Raw genomic sequence first — 12,161 nt, 5'->3', positions numbered from 1 at the left:
TTACTTTGATGTATAAAAGAACGTCTTCGGAATCCCCACTTCGAACTCGTTCCCACACATATCTACAGTGGAAGTCCCCACCCCATCTACAGTAGGAGATGGCTATCACGCAGCTGGACATTCCGCCAATTCCCGGGGGTGTGTGCAACCGGCCGGGTCTCAGGGGTTAGGGGCTTTGATCCACTGTATCTCTTTGATGTGGGGTGATTCCCTTACAGTAGGGGCAATAAACTGCATCCACAGGGCTAGGTGATGGCCTGGGATCAGTTCGGACAATGGGGCGCAGAGGAAGGGGGTTATCAAAGAGATGCGTGACCATATATGGGATGTCGGTCAGGCGTAGGATGTGGTTCCATGGCAGGGTCGCGCAGAAGGAGAGGGTTTATGGCCCGTGTATGAGAGAGTGGGGGTGGCCGGCGCGCGGGGGATGCTTGCAGCGCCAGGGGAACGCGCTGGCGATCGACAATGAGCGGGGGAGAGAGTGGGGTGCCTAAAATGGCGGCCGTGCGTTCGCTGTGCGTGGCGCTGGGGAGAGGCAAGATGGCGCAGATAATGTTCAGTTACAAGCTAAATTTCCACAGAGGACGAGTTCTGAGAAAGAAAACTTGGATTGGAGACAGAAACAATAAAGAAGGAAGACAAAAGAGAAATGCTAAAGGAGATCTTTGGCCCAACAAGATAAAGAGACTGAGGTATCGACTGACACGAGTTAACTCTTCGAAAGCTGAACAAGTGAACGAAGTGTCAAGTCAAAACCCAACAAAAGAAGAGGAAACAAAGATATCTGAAGGAACTAAAAGAATCAGAAAACCAAACCAGAAGTATAAGTCACCAGAATGGACGTATGTGGCACTGCCTGAACAAGGAGAAGAGGCAGACCGTCAAGGAAGTCCAGAGGAGGCTTTACTGAAAGTGGTTGATGAAGAAGAAGCAGTGGGAATCCTGAGAGTTATCTTGTCCGACATTGGAGAAGAGATGGATGTTCAGGACCTAATACAGTTTGATGATGATGAAGAAACAGTGAAAAGTGATGAAAATCCAAATTGAATAAATCCAAAAGAAATCTTTTGGAGAAGAAAGGAAAAGAAGTAAAATTAAAACTAGTAGATTGTAATAAGCTGTTGGGTACTTGCTGCCCTAAAGTTCGGTAGTGGAGTAGAAGAGGCTAAGTCAAAAGACACGGTCAAATTAACAAGATGGCTAACACTGAGAATAATCAAAGTAGATGTACCTTCTTGAAAAGATGGTGCAAGATGTGCTGCTGCTGTACAGGATTATTAATGCTGCTTTGGAGCGTGCTTGCTCTACTGATTTCTTTTAGAGTAACAATAGACACTTTAGAAGGACATACTGAGAATAAGACTAATATAGGGAAAAGTTCACAGAAGATAGTTCCAACTAGAACTAGCAATGTATATATACATAAGGATAGGTCAATTAATGATTTTTCCAGCAATGTGTTTTCAAAATTGCTGTATGAATACGTAAAGACAATGGATGTAAGGGATTGCTACGTCTGTATGCAAATACCTGCTTCTGTTTCAGAAGGTGTGACTTATCATCTTCCTGCTACGTATGGAATTTCATGTAGTGTGTTGATTAGTATATTTTATCAATTAGGGAAATTAGATTATAATATGTCTAACATAGATAATATTCTTGGGCAACTGCCTATGAATAAAGAACTGAATCCTGCAAAAGAAGCTAACACTTTAGGTGAGATTTTTATAGAAACTAGAGAATTAACATTAGAATATGTTTTTAGAAATAATTTAACCTGCAGTTTGAAAGAAGAAGAGAAAACTTTCCTAGATATGGTTGAGAGAAGAAGGTTAAACATGCACAAGAAAGCAGAAGGGCATAAAATGAGTGAAACAATGTGGGATATTGAGAAAGAAAAAGAGTTGAAAAATGGAGCTAGTCCAACTATGGCTATAGATGCACCACAGAAAGGCAAATTATGCATTACCAGGAAGAGATCCCAGTATGATTATTATTTCATAGGGACTAGTGAGTGCCATGATACATACTTTATTGCAACCGGATGGGGATTTAGAGGAGGAGAAGATCCAGTTTTTCCGGGAGTGTATTATATTTGTGGGAATAAGGCTTATTACCGTTTGCTTGACCATTGGTTTGGCACATGTTATGTTGGCCTGGTCTTTCCAAAGATTTTTCACATGGATAGAGTAGATAATGCTGAACATACTAATCCCTTAACCCGCTATAGAAGGGAAACATGGACAGAAATTGTAGGAGATACTTTTGGAGCTTTAATTTCAGCAGTGGGAATTTCATTGAATGCATTTGGCATTCGGAAGCTGTCAACAGTGGTAGATCGCTTGTCAACAAGCACCGCTGGAGGCTTTCTTTTGGTAAATACTGAAATGATTGCTTTACGCGCTATGGCGATGCAAAATCGACTTGCCCTCGACATTCTTTTGGCAAAAGAGGGTGGAGTCTGTGGAATGCTGAAAGTTCAACATTGTTGCACTTACATTCCTGACGAAAGCAAAGATCTAAAGGGCTATATCAAAAATATTACTGATTTGCATGAAGAATTAGTACCACTGGAAGCTGAAAGTATCTGGACTAAAATGGCTAATAAGATGATTGCTATTAAGAATTTTGTAGCTAAAATAGGTAGTACCATTTTTGGTAAGATATTATTTCCATTAATGTGTGTAATTGTTGCTTTATTTATTCTTAGATTGGGGTGTATGTGTTGTAGGTATAGAAGAAATAAAAAGAAAATAACAAGAGAAAATGTTAAAAAGAGACAAAAGAAACCAGAAAGAGATCCACAAGAAATAGAATTAGAAGCATTGAGAGAAAGCATGTATATAGAAACTAAGAGAGAAGATGATATGGAAACAAGAGTTTCAAAATGTCTTCTTGTTTAATTTTTTTTAAACTCTTCAAAAGGGGAAATTAAATTGATTTTGGGGTTTTTGATTTTTGTGGTGATAAGATATCACCAAAGGGGGGATTGATGGAGCAGGGTTTTTTACTTTCAAACCAAATACCCGTTTCATTTTCGCATGTTATAATTAAAAGTACTACTAATTAATTATTAATCATTAAAGATTTGTCGAGTCTTGTCTAATCAACCTTTTTATTGTTTTGTTTTAAACAAGAACATTCTTTGGCAATTGACACAATAGGTAAGCAGAGAATTAAAATCATAAGTGGGGGAGCACCCCGCATCAGGATCAATAACTACTACGTCATGGCCTGCAATCAGGCTTATTTGTGATCACTGTCCCCAGCAGAGCCAACTACAGTCTCTTTGGCAGTCCCGATGTAGTCTCATCAGTGTTAACAGTATTAACCGTACCTCAGCCGGGTTCCGTGTCTATGCGCGGGTGCTCCCCGCCTCATTCAGGTAGTGAAGGACAGGCAAAATACCCGCAAGGCCCAAAGATTATACAGAACAAAACCTTAACGATGGCAGCATAAACTGTACATACAGGCTCAATACCCTCCCAGGTGTCAGTAAGCCCCCCGCCCCTCCACACCCCCCGAGGTACCCCCATGTGTGTGCCTCGGCTGTGAACAACGCTGTGCAAGTGTGGGTGTCGTGGCGCCAGGAGAGGAAGCAGTTAGAGGCATATCAGCTTGACAGAGGGGCATCCCCCGATCCTCCCCCACCCACGCCAGCTCCGTCGGTTGCCCCCTGCAACTCCGCGCAACGCTCCGCGCCTAGGCGTCTGAGCTCCCCCAGCAGCTGCTTCCAGCGGTCCGCCATGGGTTCCCTCCGCAGGCCCAGTGTTTCCTCCCTCTGGATGGCGGTCCCCTCAGCCCCGGCCCATGCCTGAAATGAGGCATTCCAGGCCTGCACACGCGGCGGGTCATGCGCTTTCCACCGTTTCGTAATGAGGCGCGCCGCTACCACTAGCCCCAGGTCTATGAATCGAGACGTCACCTTATCCTTACGCGATCGTTTAAAGTGGTGCAATATGTGTTCGGGCCAGTCGAATGGGATGCTGCGGCCCACACTCTCTAGTAGCAACCCACTGACCGATCTCCAGTAGGCACCCAACCGTGAACAGCTCCACAACATATGCAGGAAACCCGCCCCCGGCTCACTACATCTGGGGCACACTGCGTCTGTACGGTGAAAATACCGATTGATTAACTCCGGCGTGAGGTAAGCTCTGTGCACAATAAATAACTGGATTTGGCGGAACCGCAAGTTTCGGGGTATACGCACCGGGCCCTTGAGTATCCTTTCCCACTCCCTGTCCTCTAGCGGTCTTCCCAGGTCCAGATCCCACTTAGCGCGGAGGCTGTCCAGGCTAATGGACGACAGCTCCCTCAGTGAAGCTGCAAACCAGCGGATCAAGTGCCCTCCTCTCCCCATAACATGCAAGTATTGCATGGTCAGATGCAGGGCGGGTTCCGAGGCCATATTTCCCCACTGGGCGGACATGCTCGCTATCAGCGAGCGATGCGTCAGGAACCCCCCGGGCGGGAGCCCGTCCTCCGATACCAGGGTATCGTATGGTATGAGCTCGCCCTCCCGGTACAAATCCCCCAACGTGCGCAAATCGGCTCCCCACCAATCCGCCAGCATGGGGGCCGTGAGCACCCCTCCTCCACCGGGGGAGCCCTCCAGCGGTATTGCCGGCGCATACGGGACAACAGTACGCGTGAGGAACAAGGCCCTCCGGAAACACCTGTGCGCCACTTCCAGAAGGAGTGGTAGCGGACGCGTGATCCTGTGAAGGGGGTGAAAGGACCTGGTTATTCGCTCCAGGGAGTAAGGTGCCAACCCCGAGGCCGTGTCATCCCTGCACCTATCAGCGAGCCAGCGGGCCACCCATTGCAGTTGAGCGGCTAGGTAGTAGTGCTCAAAGCAAGGGGCGGCTAGACCACCTCTGTCTGTCGGTAGATACAACTTCGCGAGCGCCAGTCTGTGTCTGGCATTGCCCCAGACAAAGTCCCGCAGCAGCTGACTAAGCTTACCAAAAAATGCAGGGGAAATGTACATCGGGAGGTTGGCAAAGTAATACAGGAGGCGGGGGAGCATGACCATTTTGGCCAGCGCCACCCGGCCTGTGATCGTCAGTGGGAGTGCGCTCCAGAAGCGTATCTGCGACCTGAGCGCCGTGACCGCCCTCCCCAGATTCCCATCGAAGAGGTCGGCCGGGCAGCGGTAGATTTGGATCCCCAAGTAGCGGAAGGTGTCTTCTTTCCATTGGACCAGCGTGCCATCCAGGCAGTATCTCGGGTCGTCAATACCGGCGCTAAAGGCATACAGGCATGATTTGGCTGCGTTCACACGTAGCCCCGAGACGGCGGCGAACGTCCTCAGCAGCCGCGGCAGCTCCTCCGGGACACGTCCCACATCTTGCACATAGACCAGTAGGTCATCAGCATAGAGCGACACGTGGTGGACAGCGTCCCCCAACTGTATACCATCTCCCAGGGTCGCCCGCACAGCCACAGCCAAAGGCTCAATTGCCAGGGCGAACAGGAGCGGGGAGAGCGGGCACCCCTGGCGGGTGCCCCGGCCCACCGGTATCGCCTCCGAGACGTGAGGGCCCAGACGGACGCGGACCGTGGGTCGCCTGTATAACAGGTCAACCATCTGCAGGAATTCCCGGTCCAACCCATATCGCATCAGCACCTCGGCTAAGTAACCCCACTCCAGGCTGTCAAATGCCTTCTCTAAGTCCAAGATGAGGCACCCCGCCCTGGGCCACCTGTGCACTGCCTCAGTTGCTACCCTGAAGTATCGCCGAATGTTCAGGGACGTTGACCGTGCCGGGACAAAGCCATTCTGGTCGGTGTGCACCAGATGGGGGACCACCGGCGCCAGCCGCTCCGCCAGCACTTTGGCGAGGATTTTGTAATCCACGTTCAGCATCGCTAAGGGACGGTAGGAGCCCAGCTCTGTGTGGTCTCTGTCAGGTTTAGGCAGGGAGACCAGGAACGCCTCCCGCATGGAAGGAGGAAGCGACCCCACCTCGTGCTTTATTATAGGGCTCTCTCAGCAGCGGCGCCGGGGACTTGCGGTATGCTTTGTAATATTCCGCGGGCAGGCCATCCGGCCCCGGCGTCTTCCCAGATGCCATTGATTGAATCGCCTCCCCTATTTCCTCCAGAGAGAGGGGTCCGGCGAGTTCCCCGTTGTGTGCCGCCGTGACCTCAGGGAGCTGGACAGAGGCCAGAAAGTCCCCAAGAAGCTGCGGGGGGCCAGTTCCCCTCGCTTTGTACAGTTGCCTATAGTGGTCAGCAAAGGCCCGGTGTATTTCACGCTGTGTGTGGACTAGCGTGCCATCCTCTCTGCGGATCGATCCTATAGGGGCACGCCGGTCCTCCTGTCGTATGAGCCAGGCCAGGAGGCGGCCCGCCCTATCCGCCCTAGCGTGCGTCCTGGCTGTGTGCGCAGCGTAGTTTTGGCACCGGAGCCGCTCCAGGAGATCCGCGTGCCTTACCCGAAGGTCTGCTAGGGTGTGTGCGTGCCGACCCCCTCCCTCTCCCTCCCTCTTGTGCCGCAGGAGGTCATTTTCCAGGCTTGTCAGAGAGTCCGAGAGGCCCCTGCGTATGTTCCAGGTGGCCCCCAGGCAGTGGCCGCGAATGGTCGCCTTATGGGCTTCCCACTCCACCAGTGTATCACTCGCAGTCCCTTCGTTTGCTTCAAAGTATGCCAGAATGGCCGTGCCAAGGGAAGATCTAAATTCCGGGTCCTCAAGCGCGCTTGGCTGAAGCCGCCAGGTGGGCACCGGCTGCCGTTCCACCACCCAGCTAAGCTGGAGCCACAAGGGGTTATGGTCGGAGTGCGTGCGGCCCAGATACTCAGAACGCGCTATAAGTGGGAGTAACGACTGCGAGCCCACCAACCTATCCAGCCGAACGTGAAGATCGTGCACCGCCGAATAATAGGAATATATCCTGTCTCTCGGGTGGAGGGTGCGCCACAGGTCCTGTAGCGCCCAGTGCGCAAGCCAGTCTCCCAGCGCCCGAGCGTTGGACTCCACCATCGCAGCTCGCAGAGGAGGGAAGGATCTGTCCAGCTGGACATCTAGCACCATATTGAAGTCCCCTCCCAGCAGCCAGGGGAGCCCCGCATAAGGGTGCAGGATTTGTGTCAGGCGTTCCAGGAAAGACGGCTGATCCACATTGGGCGCGTATATCGACCCCAGCAGGATCGCCTGCCCGTTCAATTTTCCCCGCACCAGCGTGTACCTGCCCTCACCGTCCACCACTACCTCCTCGCACCGGAAGGGGACCCCCGCTCGCACCCATATCAATGTGCCGCGCGCATGCGCCGAGTAAGTAGTGCCATATGTGTGCCCTCTCCACCGCCTGGAAAGCCTGTCCAGTTCTAGCTGTGACATATGCGTCTCCTGTAGGAGGGCGATCCCAACAGAGTGGCGTTGTAAGTAGGAGAAGATGGAGTAGCGCTTTGACGGTGTGTGCATGCCCCGTATGTTCCAAGTCACAACATTAGTGTGCGCCATCGTAAAGGTGGGGAAGCCAGCCGGGCTGGAAGTAGAGCGTCCGCACCCGGGGAGGAGGATGTGGGGTCGGCCACACGACCCAGGGGATCATATAAATGCGCTGCCATGTGAACAATGTAACTGTCGTGAACAGTAGAACAAAAAGGGCGTATTCCCAACGGGGCATCTGTCCAAACTTCAAGGAAACTGATTAACAATGCAATGTGTCAGTACAGTGTCTGATGGGGTACGCGCGGGAGTGACGACTAGCTGGCACAGTGTCCCCCCTCACCTCTAAGAGAAGGGAAAAGGCAGCAGCATATCTAGCATGGAACTGTCGCGCTGTCCGGGCTCTGGGGTGCAGTAGTAGGGACCCCCCACTGTAACATCCAGCGGCGCGCGCCACGGTCGAGCCGCCCTGCACTACCAGGCGCCCCCCACGCTAAGCCTGCGCCCCTCGTGGAAGAACCCCCTCTCCCTCAGGTCCCCGTCCCCCCTCCAGTTGCACAGTTGCAGGACAATTGCGTGGGCTTACCCACCCCGCATGGCTCCCACCTCAGTGCGGTGCAGCAGTGTCCCATCACACCATCAAGTCAGCAGTCTGTGGGGTCACCACCGGTAGAGCCAGTTCCTCCGAAATCACCCTGGACGGGGACGAGGCACCACTAGTCCCCGGGGCACTGCACGCTCCAGTCTCCATGCAGTCTCCACCGGGCGGCGTTCCCAGAGTCGCCACCGCATCAAGGACCTCCTGTCGCTCCACTCTGATCCGCTCAGGGCTAGGCGCCGCCAGCCCCATCCGCGTCTGCTGTCGGGCCCCCCGCCTCCTGCGCCTCCTGGGTCCTCTCTTCGGGCGGCCATTAGGCGCTGCGCCCGCGGGTCTCTCCCCCGTCCATTGCCCCGTCTCCTCCAGCCAGTCCCAGACATCCTCCGGGGAGTCGAAGAAGCGGGTCCCCTCCTTTGCCACCACTTGCAGATGGGCTGGGAACAGCAGGGAGTAGGGCAGCGCCAGTTCCCGAAGTTGCCTCTTCACCGCCAAGTAGTTGCTCCTGCACCGTTGCACCGCCGCGGTGTAGTCAGGGAAGATCATGACGCGACTACTGCCAACCATCGGGTCTCCAGATTTGCGGGTTTCACTCAGGACCGCGTCTCGGTCGCGATAGTTCAGGAGCCTGAAGAGGAACGGGCGGGGCCGGGCTCCCGGTTTGGGTTGCTGCGTCGGCACCCTGTGTGCTCGTTCTACCACAAAGTGCTGGGATAGTGCCCCCTGCGGCAAGAGGTCCTTCAGCCAGCGTTCAGTATACTTCTCCGGGTCCCTACCTTCGACGCCCTCTGGGAGTCCCACGACGCGTACATTATTGCGACGGGAGCGCCCTTCTGCTTCATCGACCCGGTCTTCAAGTGCGTTAACCCTGTCCAGCACATCCTGTAGCGCGGCCCCATGGCTCTGGGTAATTGGCTGGAGTTCCCGAAGCGTCTGGCCCTGGATCGTGACCCTCTCAGCCAGCTTGCGGTGGTCCGCATGGAGCAGCGTAAAGTCGGAGGTGACCTTGTCAATCCTGACTTCCAAGGACTCTCTCGTCTGCTCCAGACTGGCGCCGAGTTTCTCCACCGCCACCAGCATGATGTCCATCTTGGTCGACAGGGCCGTCGATTGTGACTCCGCATCCCCCCCTGGACGGGACTGCGTGGCGTCCAAGCTCCCTGTGCGTGACTGTCCCTGCAGCGTTTTGTCACGGAGCCGGCCCATCCTGGTATCGCGGACGCGGCTCGATGGTTGCAGCTCTGCTCCTATTCAGTGCACCCCTCTGCGCGGCCACCAGTGCGGGCAAGCAGCAGGCCCCGAAGTCCGCAGGGCTCCTGGGCCAGTGTGTCGTGCCCTTCTCCTCAGGGCAGCGCACCACCGCCCTCCTTACCGGGATGCGCCAGTCAACGGGGTTCCCTGTGGCTCTCCTCACCGGTGCCGGCCGCGACCAGCCAGACTTCCACCCGTCACTCTCCAGTCGCTCTGGGTACGCCCGACCGGCGCCCACGGCTCCCTTCAGCGGCGCCGGCTGCGTGTAGGCCGGCGCCTCTCCGATGTCGCCGGGTACACCCGACCGGTGTCCGCCGGTAGTCTGCTGGGCCCCTGGGCACGTGGAATGTCACTGATCCAACCCGTTGGCCACCGGGGGCGTCTGGGGGCCCTCCCACGCCCAGCACGCCTCACTCAGCCGCCCAGAAATTCTCCTGCCGCCCGGGCGCCAGGGCTGCACTGTTGTTCTCCACGGTGGGCACCCTCTCCCAGTGGGCCGCCGCCGGCTCTCCCAAAATGGCGTCCCTCGCAAGATGGCGCCCGCTACCGCCCGCACCAGTCCACAGGCTCCCGGCAGCAGGCGTCCCCCAGCCTCCGGCCCCTTCGGGCTGTCAGGTCGCTTCTGCACTCTGCCCCTGTGTCCCTGGGTCAGCCGCTCTGCTCCACCTCTCCCGAAGTGCACCAGCCCAGGCGCGGGCACAGGCCGTCTCTCCCCCCGCAACGGTGGCGCAGGCCGCTTCGCAGGCACCGCAGCCCCCAGCCACTCACTGTCCGTCGTGGCGCCTCAGCACTCGTCACCGCCGCGGGGCCCACAACGTCCCAGGGCCCCCAGCTCTATGTCCGCCGTGTCCGGGCTGCAGGCCTCCCTGCATGCGGGCTGCTCAGGCCAGCCTCGTTGCTCCCCCAGGGCATAGCTCTGCCCGCCGCCGTCACTGGAGTCCTCGCGGGCCGCGACTCCACTCCTCCGCGCTCTACCACAGCAAGCCCTCCCCCGTACCGCAGTCTCCAGTCGGGAGCCCCCACCGCAATCGCGCGGGGCCTCGTAGAGCACTCCAGAGCACTCCGCCCTCCGTCCTCTGCTCGCCCGGCACGTCTTCAAGCCGGCGGCCACCGCTAGTGATCAGCTCCGCCGCGCGGGCTGCCTCGTGGATCGCGTCCAGAAGCGACCACCCTGCGGCTCCCGGACCTCAGGGATCGTCCCCGCCGTCGTCCCGCACCCGACCAGCGCTGTACGGGTCAGGGCTGCCCACTTCCCAGGAGAACTGACAGGATTAAGCGTGGGTAACGGCCGGAGCCTCAAGCACTGGCGTCCGCCATGTTCGCCAGTTGGCCACGCCCCCCTTGTCTAATCAACCTTATTAACAGAAGAATTACACGTGGGAATGCTATTGCATGGCTAAAATAATAAGTGAACTAAGTTGGTGAGCACACTGACAGAAATAGATGTTGCTTATGTGATGGTTTTTTGTTTTGCGCTTATAATTAATACGCATTAATGGCTTTTGATGTCGCAAATGGCTAGGTAAATGCATACACATAAGGGTATTAGCAGGGGAATAACACTGTATAATCATTTCTATGCAGTAATTATGTTTTGTGTTTCTTTTTACTAAAGTTGACCATTGTGGCCTGTTAGAAAATGGCTACCACCCGCAGCCTGCATTTGGGTAGATGAATAATTGAAAGGAGGCTTCGCGCTGACTGCGACCTTGCCCTCCTGATGAACTGAAAAGCCATGAACATGATGACAAATCTGGGAGAGATGCCAAATGCCCCTGAACGTGGAGATTTGTTACTAATCCAAATACCGACATGATGAACTTATAGTGGTCCCACGGATGGGATACAATTTACCCTAAAGAGACATCCGTAGAAGTAACGAATTAGTTATGGACTCCTAATTTCTATTCATTATTTGAGACTATCAATGCGTGAGAGAAACTATCGTTGTATCCCAATGTACCAAGACAACAACATAATTTCCGCCATTCAACTGTTTTGTAAGATATGATTGCAACATTTGGAATGTAATTTTAGTATGAATATTAGTAGACTAGAGAGGTCTAGCACCACTTCTTCCCGAACTGATGATCAGAGGTCCCGATGCTGACGGAGAGGGCGGTGACGCTACATGACGGCTAGAAACTCTAACTATTTTGCTGAGGACCGGTTCTGACTTAGGATCTGACTTTTAGCCAGAATAGGTAAATATGAGAGAAATGAACTTGCATTCAATTGGCTTTTCTTACAATTTTAGATTCTGTTTGAATTACTGTGTCGGGTGGTTATTTTATTGTCATGTTATTTGAATATTGATTTAGGTAAAGAAAAGGTGTTTCCCCTTATACATGGCACGGATAGGGTGGTAGGATGAATGTTGGTGTTATGGGCCCCACCAGCGTGTGATGTGTGTGTGCGCGTGTGACTGTGAGATCACTCCGTCTGTGAAAGTAGAGGGGATTCAGAAGCTCTGATCTGCACCGCCAGATCTATAAGTTCTTTCCTAAGACTACAAGGAGGAATCAGTCTCGTTCCCCGAAATAAAAGATTATTCTCTACAGACAACTCATTACGTACCGCCCAGAATTTCTTTGTGTCCAACGATCCTTGTTTGTTGCTGTTCCAACCCTTCCTAAGTAGATCCATAACTTCATTTAAAACAGTATCCATAACCATTTAATTGCCCCATCTCTCTTCACTAATCATATTCTGATCAATAACACAAACCAATCCCTCAGAATCTTCCCAATCATCCTCTTCAGATGATTCCATGGGCGTGAGGCGTGACAGTACATCCGCCACATTATTTTCAACACCTGGTATGTATTTCATATCAAAATTATATTCTTGCAAACCTATTACCAGTGGTGGCTGGTGACATTTGAAAGTGGTGGGGCGTAAAAAAAGGGTCTAAATGT

General features: G+C 53.6%; 1 long non-coding RNA gene across 1 annotated transcript in view; it reads left to right on the top strand.

Annotated features, from left to right (window-relative positions):
- The window catches only part of LOC146870917 (uncharacterized), a 50,360-nt gene extending 39,221 nt beyond the window's left edge, over positions 1–11,139 (top strand). The window contains exon 3 of the long non-coding RNA XR_014959480.1: positions 10,859–11,139. This is a non-coding gene — a long non-coding RNA (uncharacterized LOC146870917). The remainder of the gene's footprint in view (positions 1–10,858) is intronic.
- Positions 11,140–12,161: the final 1,022 nt, after the last annotated feature.

The sequence above is a fragment of the Triturus cristatus genome, chromosome 1_1 (assembly GCF_964204655.1).
Source record: "Triturus cristatus chromosome 1_1, aTriCri1.1, whole genome shotgun sequence".
NCBI classification, from domain to species: Eukaryota; Metazoa; Chordata; class Amphibia; order Caudata; family Salamandridae; genus Triturus; species Triturus cristatus.
The sequence above is the reverse complement of the archived record's forward strand: the minus strand, read 5'-3'. Positions and strand labels throughout refer to the sequence as shown.